Source organism: Hyaena hyaena, unplaced genomic scaffold, assembly GCF_003009895.1.
Source record: "Hyaena hyaena isolate Hyena2069 unplaced genomic scaffold, ASM300989v1 scaffold_786, whole genome shotgun sequence".
NCBI classification, from domain to species: Eukaryota; Metazoa; Chordata; class Mammalia; order Carnivora; family Hyaenidae; genus Hyaena; species Hyaena hyaena.
The window spans coordinates 682,417-700,566 of NW_024081421.1; the positions used below are offsets into that span (position 1 = coordinate 682,417).

At 41.7% G+C, this 18,150-nt stretch overlaps 1 protein-coding gene across 2 annotated transcripts in view; it reads left to right on the plus strand.

The window, feature by feature from the left end:
- Positions 1 to 18,150, plus strand: part of RAB31 (RAB31, member RAS oncogene family) — a 128,431-nt gene that overhangs the window by 63,473 nt on the left and 46,808 nt on the right. The gene's annotated exons all lie outside the window — the stretch shown is intronic.

Sequence of the window (18,150 nt, forward strand, 5' to 3'; positions counted from 1 at the left end):
AGGAGTGGACACAGAATCTGAAGCAGACTCTAGGCTCTGAGCCGTCCATACAGAGCCCGATGTGGGGCTTGAACTCATGAATCTTAAGATCAAGACCTGAGCCCAAGTTGGACACTTAACCCACTGAGCCACCCAGGTGCCCCTTGTGTTTCTAGATTTAAAAAAATGAGATAATACCAGCACAGACTGTCTATAACAGGATATTCATATAATAACTAGGGTGTATATTATCAAAGTTGAAAAAGATGGTCAGGATAAGTGACACACAGTGAGTACCAATAGCTTGCCTTCACTGGGAGCTTTCAGCCTGCTCAAAACTTTCATCAGAGCTAATGATCACGGAGTGAAATAGTAAAATGATACAAGCTCACGTGTCGCCTTCTCTACCTACCCTGTTTAAATAACAACGCTTCCCCTTTTTTCCCTCCCTGCTGCGCTCCATTTTTCTCCACAGACCTTACCACCTGCTAATATGCTCTTTATTTCACTTATTGATTCTGTGATTGTCTCTCTCTCAAAGCAAGAGAATCCAGGGTTCGGGATAATGCAGCATTTTCATTATCCGCTCCTAACAAAGCAAGTGTGCGTTTCTATAATTTTCATTTTATATAAATCCTCGTCCCAGCATTCGTTCATAAAGGCTACTAAAGTTTTCAAGATTTCTTTCTTCTTAATTAGGACGAATCTTCTGGCCTACAAATGCTAACCTCATTAGAACATCTTCTATTTTGCTGCTAAATTGAGAGCCCTGACTTGCACACATGAAGCCGCTGCCTTGGAGCACCTCTTTCACTCTGAGTCAGCTGTGCATGCTGACTCCCGAAATGAGGTGACGGATCCAAGGAAAAAATATCTGCTCAGGGATCTCTTCATTACATATCTTCCTTTTTACATACAATGTATGTATACTTGTAGTATGTAGATCTGCTAGGTTTTTGGTTTTGGGGGTTTGGTTTTTTGGTTGTTATTTAAACTTTAGCACAGAGGCTTTCTTGCTCCCATTTTTCCTTTTGGCCATGAAATAGTTGCTTCTGTAGTTGCTTTTAATGTGCATAAGAAGTCAGTTTTACAAATAGCCGTCTTAGTATTAGCAACACTATTGTTTCTACAATTGGTGGGTCGTTCCTAAGGGCTTGCTATGTTGCATACCCTTTTCCAAATGCCTTCTGTGTATTAATAACACACTTAGTCGTCTCGCGGCACTCTGAAGTGGGAGCTACTTTCATCCCTATTTATAGGTGAGGTCACTGAGAGGCAGAGAGGTTAAGTAACTCACTCAAGATCACACAGCCAATTAGGCATAAAGCTGAAATATGAATCCAGCAGCCTGGGTCCTGAGCTTTGTAGTTCTGTTCTGCTAGAAAAAGCACCCAGAAGCCACGCACATGAAAGTAAAGTTGGCCAAAATCCCACCACCCAGATATTTGCACCGTTTTTTAGATTTTGTTTTTTTAATTGACGTATACTTGACATACAGTATTCTATTAATTTCAGGTGTACATCGTAGTGATTTGATATTTGTATACATTATGAAATGATCCCCACAAGAAGTCTAATTTCTACTATTGACATTAGATGACCATGCTTCAGATATCTCACTATATGTGTTGATAACTTCATATTAAAAGGGTCATGGTTCTTTATAATCCGTTGTTTTCACTTGATAATAACAGTATTCCTTTCTGTATGATCTCAACAGAGTATTTGACATTTCCTTACTTATCCTAATATAACATTCAAGTGGTTGGCTGCTTTTGATGAAATCTGATTCTCAAAGGTGACGACTGTAGTTTGTAATTTTATCACTGACCATCTCAAAGTGAAATAGCAATAGAAAATTTTTTGTAAGACCATATTTCTAATTATTCTCATTGCTTCTCCTAAAATTTGACTATTAGAAGTTATAGACATCTGTGACTATATTGCTACATCTGTAATTTTAAAAGCATAATCTTATATACATTATATTCTAAATATTGTATATTGCGTGTAGTATTATTGTATTATTGCTATATGTATTAGGAGTATTATCTATTATTATAATGATTAGTCTTATATATGCAAGGTCTGATTCCACAGTAGTGCTTCAGGGAAGAGGGACTGAGTTTTGGATGATAACTTCACGTGGATGCTTTTTAGAATCTAGATTTGTGGAGAGCGGGTGAGAATTGTCTGTACAGCTTTTGTGGTCATCGATCCCTCTAACCCTCGAAGGCCTGATTTAGTTATCCTCAGGCTGCCCTTGTCTGGTGTCCCTCCGTGCAGTCTCACATCTCTCCAGCGATGGCAATTTCTCAGTCATTTTGGCAGCTTGTTGCTGGATTTAATCGTGCTTGTAATGACGTTACCTAATGTTGGAGCTAAAAATAAATTCCCTGCTGCTGCTTGTGCCTCTTGCTATTTGTTCTGTCTCATTAATTGTTGGAGTCCAATGCACTTTATTATCCCTCCTTATCTGTGTAGAAATCTGCTGCTGTTCTCCTTAGTCTTTGTAATTTTAAACAAACAAAATCTTTTTGGATTTATGGTTTCATAATCTAAAGACATAGACTTCTGTGTCCTCCAAGGGGGATAATGCTCAGTGCAGTGCTTTGTATCTGTTAATTGCTCAGTATTTGTTTATTTGGGGAACGAGTCAACCAAGTTCTGCCTAGCATACAAAATATTAATTTTGGACTATATCTGTGGCACAAATTCATACTCTTGAAAAATTACTCTTCCATCAGAGCACTGGAAATGTAGAAGGATCACTCTCCTCCTCCCTCTCTTTGTATAATAGAGTGTTCATTCCTGATATGCTGTCATTCGGCCATATATGACGGCCATCTTAGGATTCTTTCTATGGTACGTGCTAATCCATAGACTGTCTCTGTAAGAAAGTATTTGAAAATTTAATCATTTTCAATTAACCAAATGATTGTTGAATCCAATTTGTTAGAAACTTAACATTTGGAAGGTTTGTGCGGTTTGTTGCTGCCAAAGAGGGGTGTCGAGGGGGCGAGGGTGCCCTTGCAGTGCCCGTGTTGTAACTTTGGTGAGGACTTTGGGGGGTTTTCATCCTTTCCTCCTGGAATGACTTGTTCTGGTTTGTGCTTTGTGCGGAGCTGTGCCGAGGACTCAGCCCAGCTGAGTCTGTGAGAGTCTGATGAGCCTGCATCAGCAGTCGGTCAGCAGATGCCTCTGGAAGGATGTGCACAGGAGCTGAAGTGGTCCCAGGGGAGAGAAAGGAATTAATCTGCCCAGCTTTGTCCTCTCCCACTGGTCTGGGTTTGTGATTCTGTCAACACATCCATCTTTCCCATTGGATTTCCTTTCGACTCCCTTTGTTTTTCCACATAAACTGAGGACTAGAATATCCTCATTGTTATTAAAAATGCCTCCTCAATAGGAAATGCAACCTTCATGTTCTAGATGTGTGCTTCCTAGTCATTATGTTTTTGCTTTAAAACACTAGCACAATCCATAAGATAACTCCCTTAAAATGTTAGTATCTTGGAATAATTACAGGTGTCATTTTCTTGATCTGACCCATCAGAGAAATATTATTTTAAGAACCTAAGATGAACAAATATTAGCATCATCTTATTCTCTTGTTTCACTTGGGTTGGCTGTCTATCCACCCTAGTGCCTCAGTCATAATGGTCACATTTATAAAATTTGCACCACGGTCAAATTCCTCAAAGGTGATTGATCGTTTTTTTGTGAAAATAAAAGTTCTCCCCTTACTCCACTAACACATCTTAAGTTGAATAGATTGACTTCTGAAATCAAGCTCATTGTTATATATTATTTTTGAGATGAAACTGGAGAACACATATACAGGCTAAAAAATAGCCTCCCTTTCCCCATATTTACCAGGAATTATGGAGCTTTGAACTTAATGGGAAAAATGACATGATGCAGAGATTTGTGTAGGAGATTATATAATTTATTGCCACTGTCTTTTTGGGGTATTTATTTATTTTAGAGAGAGAGAGCAGGGGAGAGGGGCAGAGGGAGAGCAAGAGAGAGAGAGAGAGAGAGAGAGAGAGAACCTCCAGCAGGCTCTATGATCAGCATAGAACCTGATGAGGAACTCAATCCCATGACCCTGGGATCATGACCTGAGTCCAAATCAAGAGTTGGACGCTCAACCGACTGAGGCACCCATGCACCCCCTTTATTGGGTATTTAAGAAATTGACAAAACATTGGAAATGAAGGAAATGCTAAGTAAGAACAAATTGAACACTGTACGAGACTGAGTAAGATAGTATTCTCTAATAAATGATAGAGCTATTGTAGAATTCTAAGTATGATCTTAAATAAACACAACTGTATATAGAATTTAGAATACCACTATTAATCTTGAAAATGACACTTGTTTGTGTGTGCATGAATTCTTTTTTATCTTTGTGTTTAAAAATATTCTTGTACTTACAGAAAAGTCACAAAAATATTACAGGAGCTCTCTAGCCGAGGTGGATCTGTTTCAAGCTGTGGCTCTGTAGTTGCCTGGGGGGACTCTGCCTTCTTGTTCATTCTGGGGTTAGGGAGGCAACAGATCCCTGGGAAAGCTCTTCTCAGGCAGTACAGAAGCATGAGGGGCAAAGGGCAGACGTGAAGCCTCTTAATGCTGGGGTTAGAATGGGCACATGTCACATGGCCTACATTCCATTGGCCAAGGCAAGTCATGTGGCTGAGCCCAAAGTCAAAACAGAGAAACATGATCTTTAGAAGAAGTGAAAATACTACATTGGTATAGACAGGGCATGAATTCATGGAAAAGTGAAAAATTGGTGGTCATAATTTTGTCTTCCATAGGCTTCTGTGTACCTTGAAGGCTCAACTTCTCAGCCTGGAACTTCTTTTCAGACATCTGCCTCCATCTTTTCCCACTGAACTTTACTCTTGCATACTCTATGATATTTCATCCAAAATGAATTTCCTGTAAAGAAATCTGAAATTGTAGAAATAATGTTTGCCCTCTGGTGGCTTTTAAAATACAGTTGATCCTTGAACAGTGTGGGGGTAAGGAGTGCTCACCCCTCGCACAGTTGAAAATCTATGTTTAGCTTTGGACTCTCCCAGAATTTAACTATAATAGCCTACTGTTGACTGAAAGCCTTACTGACAATATAAACTGTCAATAAACACATATTTTGTATGTTACATGTAAGATACCGTATTCTTACAATAAAGTAAGCTAGAGAAAAGAAAATGTGATTAGAAAATCATAGGAGAAAATGCATGTACAGTACTGTACTGTAAAAAAAATCTGCATTTAAGTGCACTTGTGCAGTTCAAGCCCATGTTGTTCAAGGGTGAGCTATATGTTTATTACTTCCTGGTGCCTGAGATGGACCCTCTCTATGTTTCTGAAAAGAGCCCAGTGAAGATAGCTGTGGTGTGAAATTCTCTCTTCACCTGTTCCTGGGGAACTCTTTTCCTTTTTATTAAATTATTTTTAATTTTTTTAATGTTTTATTTATTTTTGAGAGAGAGAGAGAGAGACAGCATGAGTAGGGGACGGTCAGAGAGAGAGGGAGACACAGAATCTGGAGACAGGCTCCAGGCTCTGAGCTAGCCGTCAGCACAGAGCCTGATGCGGGGCTCGAACCCACGAACTGTGAGATCATGACCTGAGCCGAAGCCTGACGCTCAACCGACTGAGCCACCCAGGCTTCCCCTGGGGAACTCTTTTCCTGTTCACTTTCTCACCTGCTCTAGACTCACTCAGTGCTTCAGTCTCATAAACTTCTTGTTTTTATTCCCTGGTTCACCTTGGAAGCAGCTGAGCCGTGCTTTTATCTTTTTTTGGATAATCCATCCTGGAGTTTTAGTTGTGAGAAATAAAATTAACTGATAAACGCTTTTGTCTATATTTGTTTCTCTGTGGATTATCAGCTTGTAGAGTATTACCTGTGTTTTTGCTTTTATTTTTAGAGAAAAAATGTTTTAAGTTTGTTTTATTTATTTCGAGCAAGAGTGTGAGTCGGGGAGGGGCAGAGAGAGAAAGAGAATCTCAAGCAAGTTCTGTGCTGTCAGCACAGAGCCTGATGAGGGGCTAGATCCCATGTGAGATCATGACCGGAGCTGAAATCAAGAGTCAGATGCTTAACCGACTAAGCCACCTAGGTGCCCCTTACCTCTCTTTTTTTAAATACAGTTTTATTGAGATGTAAATCACAGACCATAAATACACCCATTTGAAGTGTACAGTTCAGTAGACTCTAGTATATTGATTGTGCAACCATTGTTGCAATTAATTTTATAACATTTTCAGGGCGCTTGAGTGGCTCAGCCGGTTAAGCGTCTGACTTCAGCTCAGGTCATGATCTCGCGGACTATGAGTTTGAGCCCCTCATTGGGCTCTGTGCTCACAGCTCAGAGCATGGAGCCTGCTTTGGATTCTGTGTCTCCCTCTCTCTCTGCCCCTTCCCCACTCACACTCTGTCTTTCTCTCAAAGATAAATAAACATTAAGAAAAAATAAAAACATTTTCATCATCCCCAAAGAAACCCTGAACCTATTAGCAATCATTTCCCATTAATTCCCGAGTTCCTCAACCCTTGGCTGCTTTCTGCCTCTAGATTTGCCTAATCTCGACCTCTCTTATAAATGGAATCATACAGTCTGTGTTTTTTGTGACTGGCTTCTTTCATTTAGGATAATGTTTTAGATGTTCATCCACGTTGTAACTTGAATCAGTGCTCCCTTCTTTTTCATGGCTGATTAATACTCCATTGTATGGATGCACCACATTTTGTTTATCCATTCATCAGATGATGGACATTTAGGTTGTTTCCACTTTTTGGCTATTATGAATACTGCCTCTGTAAGCATTCATGTATAGGTTTTTGTGTAGATAGCTTTGTTTAATATCTTGGGAATATATCTAGAAATTGATGGGTCATATGGTAACTCTGTGTTTAGCATTTTGAGGATCTGCCAAATTGTTCTCCCAAGTGTCTGCACCATTTTCTATTCCTACCAGCAATGGATGAGGTTCCTGATTCTCCACATTCCCACCAACACTGTCTTTGGCCAACTCAAGGTTACAAAGATTTACTCCTGTATGTTCTTCTAAGAGTTCTATAGTTATAGCTCTTACCTTTAGCTCTGTGATCCATCTATTGTTAATTTTTACATATCTTATAAGGAAGGGATTCAGCTTCACTCTTTGTATGTTGATATCACACAAAATCAGTTGCCCCAACACTATTTGTTGAAAATACTATTTGCCCAGTTTGTTTTCTTGGTACCTTTGTTGATAATGAGTTGACCACAAATATGAGGGTTTAATTCTGGACTCAATTCTATTTCTTTGATCTAATTTTTACTCTTCTGCCAGTACCACATTTCCCTGATTTCTGTAGCTTTTTAGCAAGTTTTGAAATTAGGAAGCATGAATTGTCCAACTTAGTCCTACTTTTTCAAGATTATTTTGGCTATTCCACATCCCTTGCATTTCCACAGGAATTTTAGGATCAGCTTGTACATTTTTGCAGAAACCCTAACTGTATTTTGATAGGGATTGTGTTGCATCTGTAGATGAATTTGAGGGTTACCAACTCCTTAAACCTTTAAGTTCTAAGCGATAAGCAAGTTGCAAGCTGTTTTTCATTTCTAATTGTGAACTGGAAATGCAGCCTTGACCTCCAAATGATACCTAAAGAAAAAATTCTGAATAAAATACTAAATCTTTGAAATGTTAAAATGCATAACAAGTTTATATAGAACTGTAAATAAAGTTATACTTGTAAAGTTGTCACTTACAACTTAACAAACTATCATTATATTTGAAATGTATTTTACTTAACTAACTTATGTTTTTTAAAGGAAAGAACCTGTCTTCAAAATATTATTTGCAGCTGATTTAGGTTTTTTTCAATGCTATTATCTAACCCAGGACCAGACATTATTACCTTAATACATACTGACTTAAGATAAAGTGATATGCAGAAACCCATTGATTCAAAGGCTTACAGTGATTCTCCTAGTGAGTGTGCAAACTTTTTTTTCTCTAATTTTGAGATAGTTCAGGCATGCCAGGAAATAATATAAGATATGTACACTGCCCAGATTTGTTTAATCTTCATTTAATCTTAATGTTCCTTCTGTCCGAAGTTTTCCTGGAAGCTTGGGTACCTGAAAAAGGCAACGTGACGCTGATGCCCTCTAGGAGCTGATGGTTGGTTTAGCTGCACTGTTGAGCCATTATGCTTGTTTGCCTCCTTTGGCTTACTTTTGCAAGCGCGAATTGGAAAGGTTAGGTGATTGGACAATGTGAGCAGAGACTGAAACACAGCCAGGCAGGGCCATGGCCAAAATGCTGGGTCTCAGTGAGTCCCTGAGAAAGAAGAGAGAATGAAGGCGGCAAATAGCTGAGGTCAAGTTCAGCCTTGACAAACATCAAAAGACACTTTTTTGCTTTCTGTCATTCTTTCTTCGGGCCTGGACTCTGTGGTTAAGAAAATGGTTCACTTTTCATGGACTGAGCTAAAGTCAGAGGAAATTTTGACCTTTGGAAGTCCTCGAAGAATGGGGCCTCTTAGAAACTCAGAATGTGCTTTGTTTCTCCTCTGCTTGCCCTGCAGCCACTGGAAATACAGGCCCAGCTCCAAGTGGTGCCAGCAAGTAGCGCACACACAGAATCTGCTCCTCACCCATTGCTGGAGGGAAATTGCTTCACCCTCTTGCACCTTTCCTGCACCCACTAGAGAACAATTTACGTAGGAATTCACCTTCAGTGGAAGAGGGTCATTACTCGGTTTTGCTTTCCTTCCCAACCTGTAATAAGAGAACAGTGCTTTTAATTAGTGAAAATTGAGATCCTGATAAGGGAAATATTCCTTTTCTCTAAGGGAAAGATTCCTTCTCTCCACCCTTTGTTCTCATAACAAAGGAAAACCAAATGAAGATTATGTGATAAGGAGAAACACCAGAAGTTTGCAAATAAGGCATACTGTTAGGGCTACTGATAGGGCTGTGCCACCACAGCTCCTTTTAGAAGAAACCTCAGGAATCACCTTATTTAAAAGCGTATGGCTGAAAGTCCAGTGGTATTTATTTTTTTAACTCCTCTTTTTTTTTTAAATGTTTTATTTATTTCTAGGAGAGAGAGAGAGAGAGAGAGACAGCGTGAGCAGGGGAGGGTCAGAGAGAGAGGGAGTCACAGACTGAAACAGGCTCCAGGCTCTGAGCTGGCAGTCAGCACAGAGCCCGACGCGGGGCTCGAACCGACGAACCGCGAGATCATGACCTAAGCGAAAGTCGGACGCTTAAGCGACTAAGCCCCCCAGGCGCCCCCCAGTGGTATTTAAAAACTGGTGACAGAGGGGCACCTGGTGGCTGAGGTGGTTGAGCATCTGCCTCTTGGTTTCTGCTCAGGTCATGATCTCACAGTTTGTGGATTAAGACCCACATGGGACTCTGCACTATAGTGTGGAGCCTACTTGGGATTCTCTTCTTCCCTCTGTGTGCCCCTCCCCCACTCGCTCTCTTGGTTTCTTTGTCTCTCTCTCTCAAAGTAAATAAATAAAAGTTGGTGACAGAAACTGCCCAAGGCAAGTGTGACTGAGGCATTCGAGGAGGGGCGTCTGAGGGCATCGGTGTGGGCAGCGCGAGAACCGCCCCTGCTGGCATATCTGGTTCCCGTTTGGGGGTGTTGGTGTCATTTAGGAAATGAGGAATTTGGGTACAGAATGCCACTGGCGGGAAGGAAAGAGGAAAGGTATGTCCATATATTAAAATAAACGTAGTAAGTCCTGAGGGCAACTCTCCAAGTACTTCTGTCCTCAGCGATTGCGATGGGAAAGCCGGAAGTGAGGGACCGGAAGCGGGAAGTGGACAGACAGGAAGCTCAGCGAGGAGAGGCTCAAACATACGTTGATCTCAAAAAGCAAGGATGAGCTGCCTCTGCCTGCAAGTACCCCGGTCCCTTGCCCCTTCTGCACTCTTCTCTGTCACAATAAACCCCACTGTTGTTCATTGTTCCCCAGTGGGTGTCTCCCCCTCCTCTCTGGGCCTACAGGGCTGCACGCCCTGCCCCCTCCGTGGGGACCGGTTCTGCGAGGGACGGAGACTGCTAGATGAAATTGCTTCACAGATTGGGCAACGACATTTTACTAGAGTGTGTTTTAGTCCGGGGCACCCTAAATAGCTTCTAATTATGAAGCATTGTCTGTGCCTCCTGGACTGAGGCCAGTTTCCGTGCTCCTCCGGTCAGAGGGCCAGGACTGCAGGCAACACGCGGGAGACAGGTGTCCCGGGGCTGGGGTTGCGCTTATTACGAATCTAAGAAGCACTGTATCTGGTTGTGTTTTTCTCCTCTTTCCTATCCCTCATTCCCTCCTCACCTTCTCCTCCCTGCCCTCCCCTCCCTATTTACTTTTTTTGTGCACCTAATTTCCCCAATCTGGTCAAAATACGAACCAAAGGGTCTGTGAAGCCTGTGAATGCCATTCTTGACAAGGAAATTAGGCACATGGACTTCATTTAATAACAAAGGAGGGTACTCCTGAAGGCCAGAAGGATGTGTCTAAGCCAGAATAGCTGGAGTGTGCTTAGAACACTGAGCTGGCTGTTTGGAGACATTTAAATCCAGAGCAGCCCCTTTGAAGGTGGGCCTGACTCCACCCTTCTCCTTCACTTTCTCTGTTTGTTTACTATGGCCGCTGTAACAGATTACCACCCATTTGGTAGCTCAAAACAGCACAAGTTTACTTGGTCACGGTTCGGAAAGTCAGAAGTCGAGAAGGGTCTCACTGGGCCAATACCAAGGCATAGGCAGGGCTGCGTACCTTTCTGGAAGCTTGGGGAAGAATCTGTTCCTGGCCTTTTTCAGAGGCTGCTGCATTCCTTGGTGTGTGGCCCCTCCCTCCGTCTTCAAGGTCAGCAGCAGAACATCTTCCATGCTCTCTGACCCTCTTTGCCTTCCTCTGCCAATTGTAAGGACCTTTAGGATGACATTGGACACTGTATAATGGAGGACAGTCTTTCCATCTCAAGGCCAGCTGGTCAGCAACCTTAATTCCATTAGCAATCTTAAGGCCCCATTGCTTTGTACCATAACATATTTACCGGTCATCGGGATTAGGATGTGGATATCTTTGGGGTCTGTAATTCTATCTGCCCACTCCTGTTTCCCCATTGCTGTCCTGTCATATGCCACATATTCAATAGACACTTGTTGAATGAGTGAATATGTTTCATGTAAGCCCATAATCTGCATTATATCAACTTAAGCAACGTTTCATTGCAGAGAAGCAACTGAGAAATAGAAAGAGCATAGAATTTGGAGTCAGAAGACTGTATTCAAGGTCTGGTCGCACCATTGAACAGCTGTGTGCCTGTGGGCCATTGATGTAACCATTCTGAGTCTATTTTCTCATCTGTATAATGGGAACAGTCTTATCCAGTGAACTTACCTTCACAGGGCTATGGACCCATCACATGTGTTCCAGTGTTACATATTTGTTGAGTCCCTGTTATGGCCCAGATACGGGGTTGGGGAAGGGTCGCACAGGAGGTGGCTGTTGAAAAAGGTGAATGAAGTGAGGGAGTGAGGATGTCCAGTGGAGGAGGATCCAGGCTGGGGAAGGCATGTGAGATAACCTTGTGGGCTCCATGTGGCTGCATGTTCAGGGAGCGGGAGGAGGCCAGTGTCTAGAGAGGGGGTTTGGGGGAGAGACCAGCCTAGTGTCCTAGTGATACCATAGGACAGAGTTTGGGTTTTATGTTTAGTAAATTGGAAGGATTTTGAAAAGTGACACAGTTTGACTTTGAAGAAAAAAGTCAACTGCTTTACAGTTAAAATAATATGACGTCAGGTATTTGCTTCAGAAGATTTTAGCAGCGGGGGTGGAGAGGGAAGGGAAGTAGAAACATACCCGCGGCCATGTGTTCGGGGTGATCTTGAGGCTAGGGGATGAGAGCATGGAAGCTCATTGTACCATCTCTCGTGCGTATGTTTGAAAATTTCCACAATTAAAAAATTAAAAATAGATTCAATGGTATGTGTAAATAACATAACTCAGAAGTTAAAAACAGGATCCCTCTGGCTGCTGTGTGGCCAGCGTGGAGGCCGCTGCAGTATCTAAATGCTGTAATGGAAACTTCCAGATAGTCCAGGAAAGATGCATTCAGACGGACTCAGTGAACACAGCGCAGAACCCTGGGTGCCTGGTGCTTTGGGGGGTGAATGAAGCCACACACCTGCAAGTGTGTGATTCCAAACCCTTTCTAGCAGGGTGCTGTCATAGACTCGGTAAGCCCCTCAAGGGTGCCCAGCAACGCAGGCTTTCCTGTGGGCACCCTGGTGGCAGAGCTGCAGGGCAGGCACCACTGTGGGGAGCACTGGTTAGGCCCCGCTGTGGGGCTCACAGAGCACAGTCTCCTGCTCTGGGCATAATCCCAGGTGATGTTTGCTTGCTGTCCCATTCTCCAGGGAGACTTCTCGAAGATGGGGTATTTGTTGTGAACAGGAGGGCTACACACCGATGGGAGAGACCAAAGCAACCTGAGCAGAGTAGAGAGAGGGAGAGCCATGACCAACCTTCATGGCATTTCCTTCAAATGAATGGTGACTCTGTGTGATGAGAAACACAGATAACCTAGGGACAGGGTGGGGCAGAGTTCTGGACTTTGAGGAAATTCCATTGGCTTGCCAACAGACGGGAATTAGAGCTGAGGTTCTCTGCAGTTGGGTATTACATCGGTGCAAAAAAATGTATTTCTGCATCGTTTCAGAATCTTGACTTCTGTCTCATACATTGTTCTAAAGATCAGAATACACCAGTTCATTAACTTGTCTTTTACAAGACAGGAATCCATGCCCTCCCCACCAACACCGTTTTTTGTGGAACCATGTTTGGATTTGGGTTGTATCATTTTCTACTAAAGAAGGTTTGCACCATACCTCGTCAAAAAGGAGTCACATGGAGGTCAGGTTACCTCTAAAATCTAGCTTCCTCCTGATACTTGGGCTTCAATACTTTGATACCTTAATGCTGAGGATGCTCTTTGACTTTAATTGGCAAACTGAAAGAAAGAAGAAAGAAGGGGAGGAAAAAAATCCCTTTTTATTGTAAAAGTAATGTAACCTGTTAAAATTTTAAAAAATAATCTGGACATATTAAAACAAGTGGTGGTCTGCTAATGGCAATATTCAGAAATGACTATTGTTAATAGTCTGCCATATAGTTTCCCAGCCCTTTTTCTTTTCAACTTTACCTACTAATGAGTTTTAGGACATCTGAGTGGGCATATTAAATAGGCCTCTGCTTTTCTGTGGAGAGAGAGGGTCTGTGTAAAAATTAGAAACATTCTTCTGAATGGCACACAAAGAACATTCAGTGATGGTTTTTCCATTCAGCTTTTGCCAGCTGGGAATGTTGGGAATGTCAAGAATTTTCCGCTACCACTTCCCTCTTTGTTTGAATCCTAATGAGCCACGGGATATGTTTTGGCTTCTGCCTTTGACTGACCATAGCCTCAGGGTTCTGTGGGATGGTGAGAATTTCTGTCTGTGTGCTGGCACCGGAGACAGACCAGCATTGGCTCCCAGGCCGCAGTGAAGCCACTCACCAGGGACAGTGTTCTCTGAACATTGTAACACATAACCAATCCCTACAAGTTCCTGGACCTGATGCCAGAGCGTTCTGGCGTGTGTAATTCTCATCTGGGGAGGCAGAGCCCAGCTGGAACTTGTCCTTGTTTGGAAATTTCATGTATTTTCCACTACTGCTCGTTCTTGACACGCACGAGTTTTGCTGCTATGGAATTTATGATGCCACAAACCTGCATTTAAGGAATTTTGCCTGAAGCGGACTGGGTGGTCTGGAGGATTTGGATATTTCCTGGAATAATACTTTCCACGGTGTGCTGAGTGGTGTGTGAATGAGCACACGTACAGGGCAGTGTGGGATGGGAAGAAAGGACATTTGTGTTGTAGGTAAAGCACTTGGGAGAATCAAGAGCAGGGCAAAGGAAAGAGGTTTCCTCCAGAGTCTGTCTTACCTTGGCCATGAGTGTCATCACAGAGCTGGAAACCTCTTAGTTATTACCACCGCCACCCGACCCCCAACTGCTACCCACATTTTACAGAATACAGAAACCAGAACAGAGCTAGGCATGGATGTCTAGAGTCCCTTTGAGTCTAGATCTCTTCGTACTTTGCCCTTAAGGTGGGTTCTGAGCATACTTGGTGTTAAAAAATAATACTTGAAAATTCAAGGTAAAAAAAATAAATTGAGAATTCTGAGTTAGAACCAAAACAAATAGGTTTCTGGACTATACTAATTTTCAGAGCTTCTCACACACTAATAATACTTTGTAAACCTCCAGGAGAGCGTTACCTACAACGTTGGCCAAGAAAGCTTTTTTTTCCATAAAGCACCTCATGGGCCCAGGGTTCTTCAGAAGACCCTGGGGAAGTACTAGACTGCTTCATCTTGCCACTTATGACACCTCGTATTTTTCAGAAAGGTGAATTTCATTGCCTCCCTGATGCCTGTTAGTCCATTGTGTGGCTAAGCCAAATTTACATTTCTGGTCCCTGATCATTAGACATTGACATGGCTTCCAATTTTTCAGCATTACTGATGATTCTGGAGTGAATTTTGGTTACTTTGTGACCATCTCTGATCATTCCCTTCAGAAGTGCAATTGTTGAATCAGTGTATGAACGTTTTCAAGACTCTTGATGTTCATTGTCCACTTGTTTTCCAGAAAGATTATGCCCACTTTATCCTTCTCCCAATTACTGAAAGTGGGGGCAAGGTTAGCATGCATCTGTAAAAGTTAAGTCTGAGAAGCTTGAAGAAGACCGTTCCCTTCCCTTCTGTAGACATGTGACAATTAAAAAACACACAGTCACACACGCTAAGGACATACACACCCATGTCTTTTGAGAGTCAGATTGGCTTTTCATAATTCCCCATGCTTCTTCTAAATAACTAAAATGTCACTTGAGAGTTATCTGAGCACTTTAATTTGGCATTCTAGGTACTTTGTTGGATAATTAGGAAAGAAGGGATTTTGAATTGGCTTCTGTCATGCTCATTTTCAAAGAACGTTTCAAGGTGAGATTTAAAAATTATATCAACCTCCTGTGATTGGGAAACTGTTTCTGCAAGAACCTTTTATGTGAGTGTTTTTATCAGTCTTAATTCAGACTCTTCAGAAATGAGTTACGTCATGTTGAGTATTGAAGCCAATTGTGGTGTTTTTGTTTTTATATTTGTATGGGGAAGAGTATACACATTGTAGGCTAGAAGTGATTTATAGGTTTGTCCTCCACAAATATTATCCGTTGGTCAATGCATTATTGGGCTTTGGAACTGAGACTTGAACTTTTAACTCATTAAAACCCCCAAGTCCCCGGCAATAAAGTCATTTAAGTGGCTTCACCAACAGATTTATTTCAAAATGATTCCATTTGGAGGAAGGAAAGAACAAGTAATGCATTATATACAAAGATCTATTCAATAATTCATGAGACCTACACACCAGTGCACCATTTTAGATTCAGTTCATAGTATTGTAGCTGAAAATGAACTCTGTCTTAAGAAGATATCCACAGTTTGCTCCTCTTTGTGCTTGAGTCCACAAGTATCTTGATTTTTGAGATACAAATTTTGTACCTACATGGTGTATTTAAGTGGACCTTTCTTATTATGGGAGATATATTGACAAAATGTGCATTCTATATAATTGGGCTAAAAGGACACTTTACATGCATTCCTTGCCCTTAGCAAAGCAGGAATGCTTCAGAAATACATTGCTTTTTCCTCCCTTTGGGCAGGAATCCTGATTTGATTTTCTACACGTGGAGTGGATTGCCAAAGGACAGATTAAAAATAGATTTAGTGATGCCTAACAATTACAACACACAGTGTTGGGCACTGAATATGAGAGGCACGCGTGGTAAATGGCCCACTGTCCTCCACGGGCTCCTGGCTCCTGGCCAGGGCCCATCAGCTGGGAACTCCTGGGTTCATCCTGAGCTCCATCCAACCCGTTCCCTTTCCTAAAAACCACAGAGGCCCCAGAGCTACTTCTGTGGAGGAGGCTTGCACAAAGGCCGGGGAGTTGAGAAAGAACCTGCTTCCTTCCACACTCTGAAGAGTGCTGCCCTAGCCTTCTATAGTGCCTTAACAGGGAACCCTCAGGAACCGATGTGCTTCGAATCTCCAAATAGGATCATTTCAGTTGGGCAAGTCTTTATTCAGTGATAAGTATTATGTGGGAAACAAACATGAATGAGCAAGATGGTTTTGTTGTTTGCTGGAAAAGCGTCAGGAGCTGTCCATCCCTCCTTCCCTCCTGCGCCTTATCCTACTCTCCAATAAAAATGGTTGCTTTTTCTTTTCAACTTAAAAACCTATTTAACAAAATCATTGTAAACATTTATGCTATACAGACTCTTGTGAGAAAAATGTGCAAATCACTAGAAACCCCACAGCTAACATTTTGAGAAACATTGTTATAGCTGTCAACATAGACACACCCCCTCCCATTTTATTCTAAAGCATAGTATGCTTCATAGGCTGTTTGGAGATTGCCCCCCCCCCCCATAACAGTATGTAACCTTTTCCTACAAATAAAAACCCTTACCATCATTTTAACGGTAGCAGAATATTCTGTTACGTACAGATACCACTAATGGATTCTGTGTCATGAACCATTAGGTTGTTTTCAAATATTGGCTCCAGTGTATAACATAGGGATGAGTATCATTGTGTGTGTGATGAACATGCCAGTATACATGCCTATGAGTGGAATTGGTGGGTCAAACAATATACACATTTCAACTTTTGGTATATGTTATCAACAGTGGCTTTTAAAGAGAGCATCTCTCTGTTTGTTAAATAAAAATTATATATTTAAGGTGTACAATATGATGGTTTGATGTACATATACATAGTGAAATTGTTACTACAGTCAGAGTAAGTAAGTATCTTCTCACATAGTTACCTTTTCCCTTTTTTAAATGATGATAGCACCTGAAATTTTCTCTCTTGGCAAATTTCCAGATTCAATACAATATGATTAGTTGTAGCCATCAGGCTGTGCATTCTATCTCTACAACTTCTTCATCCCATGTAACTGCAGCTTTGTAACCTTTCACCAACATCTCCCCATTCCCTCCCCTCCCTGTTCCTGGTAATCAACACCCTTCTACTGTCTGCTTCTATATATTTGACTTTTTTAGATCCGGTGTATAAGTGAGATCAAGGAGTTTTTTTCTTTCTGCATCTTTCGGCTTATTTCATTTGGCATAATATCTTTTAGATTCAATCATGTTGTTGGCAAATGGCAGGATTTCCTTTCTTAAGCCTGGGTAATATTCCATTGTGTATATACATACACCACATTTGCTTTCTTTAATCATTTGTCAGTAGACACTTAGGTTGTTTCCATGTCTTGTCCATTGTAAACAATGTTTCAGTGAACATGGGAGTGCAGATCTCTTCAAGGTATTGAAGAGATTTCCTTTACGTATGTACCCAAAAGGAGAATTGCTGGATCATATAGTCGTCTTTTTTTGGTGGGCCCTGCACATTGTTTTCTACAGTGGCTGCACCAGTTTACATTCCCAGCAGTGCCTCAGCAGGGTTCCCTTTTCCCTTTTCTCTGCATCCTCACTAACACTTGTTATCTTTTTTTTTAAGAGAGAGAGTGTGTGCACACATGAGTAGGGGAGGAACAGAGGAAAAGAGAGAGAATGCTAAGCAAGCTCTACACTCAGCATGGAGCCCAACGCAGGGCTTAATCCCACGACCCTGAGATCATGACCTCAGCCTAAACCAGTATGGACACTCAAACTATTGAGCCACTCAAGCACCCCCCCCACCCGCCTTTTTTCTTTTATAACAGCCATTGTAACAGGTGTGATATCTCATTGTGATTTCGATTTGCATTTCCCTGATGACTAGTGATATTGAGTGTCTTTTTATAAAATCTTAAAATATATTCCCATGTAGCATATGAGAGTGGCCCCCTCCCCGGACCAAATCCACACCAACTATGGATATAATACATCTTTTCAGTGTTTAATAAGTTAATACATGCCTCTTCATTGCTTTTATTTTCATTTCTTTTACTATAACTGAGTGTTTTAAACTAATTACTGGCAATTTATATCTCTTGCCCATTTTTTGATTGA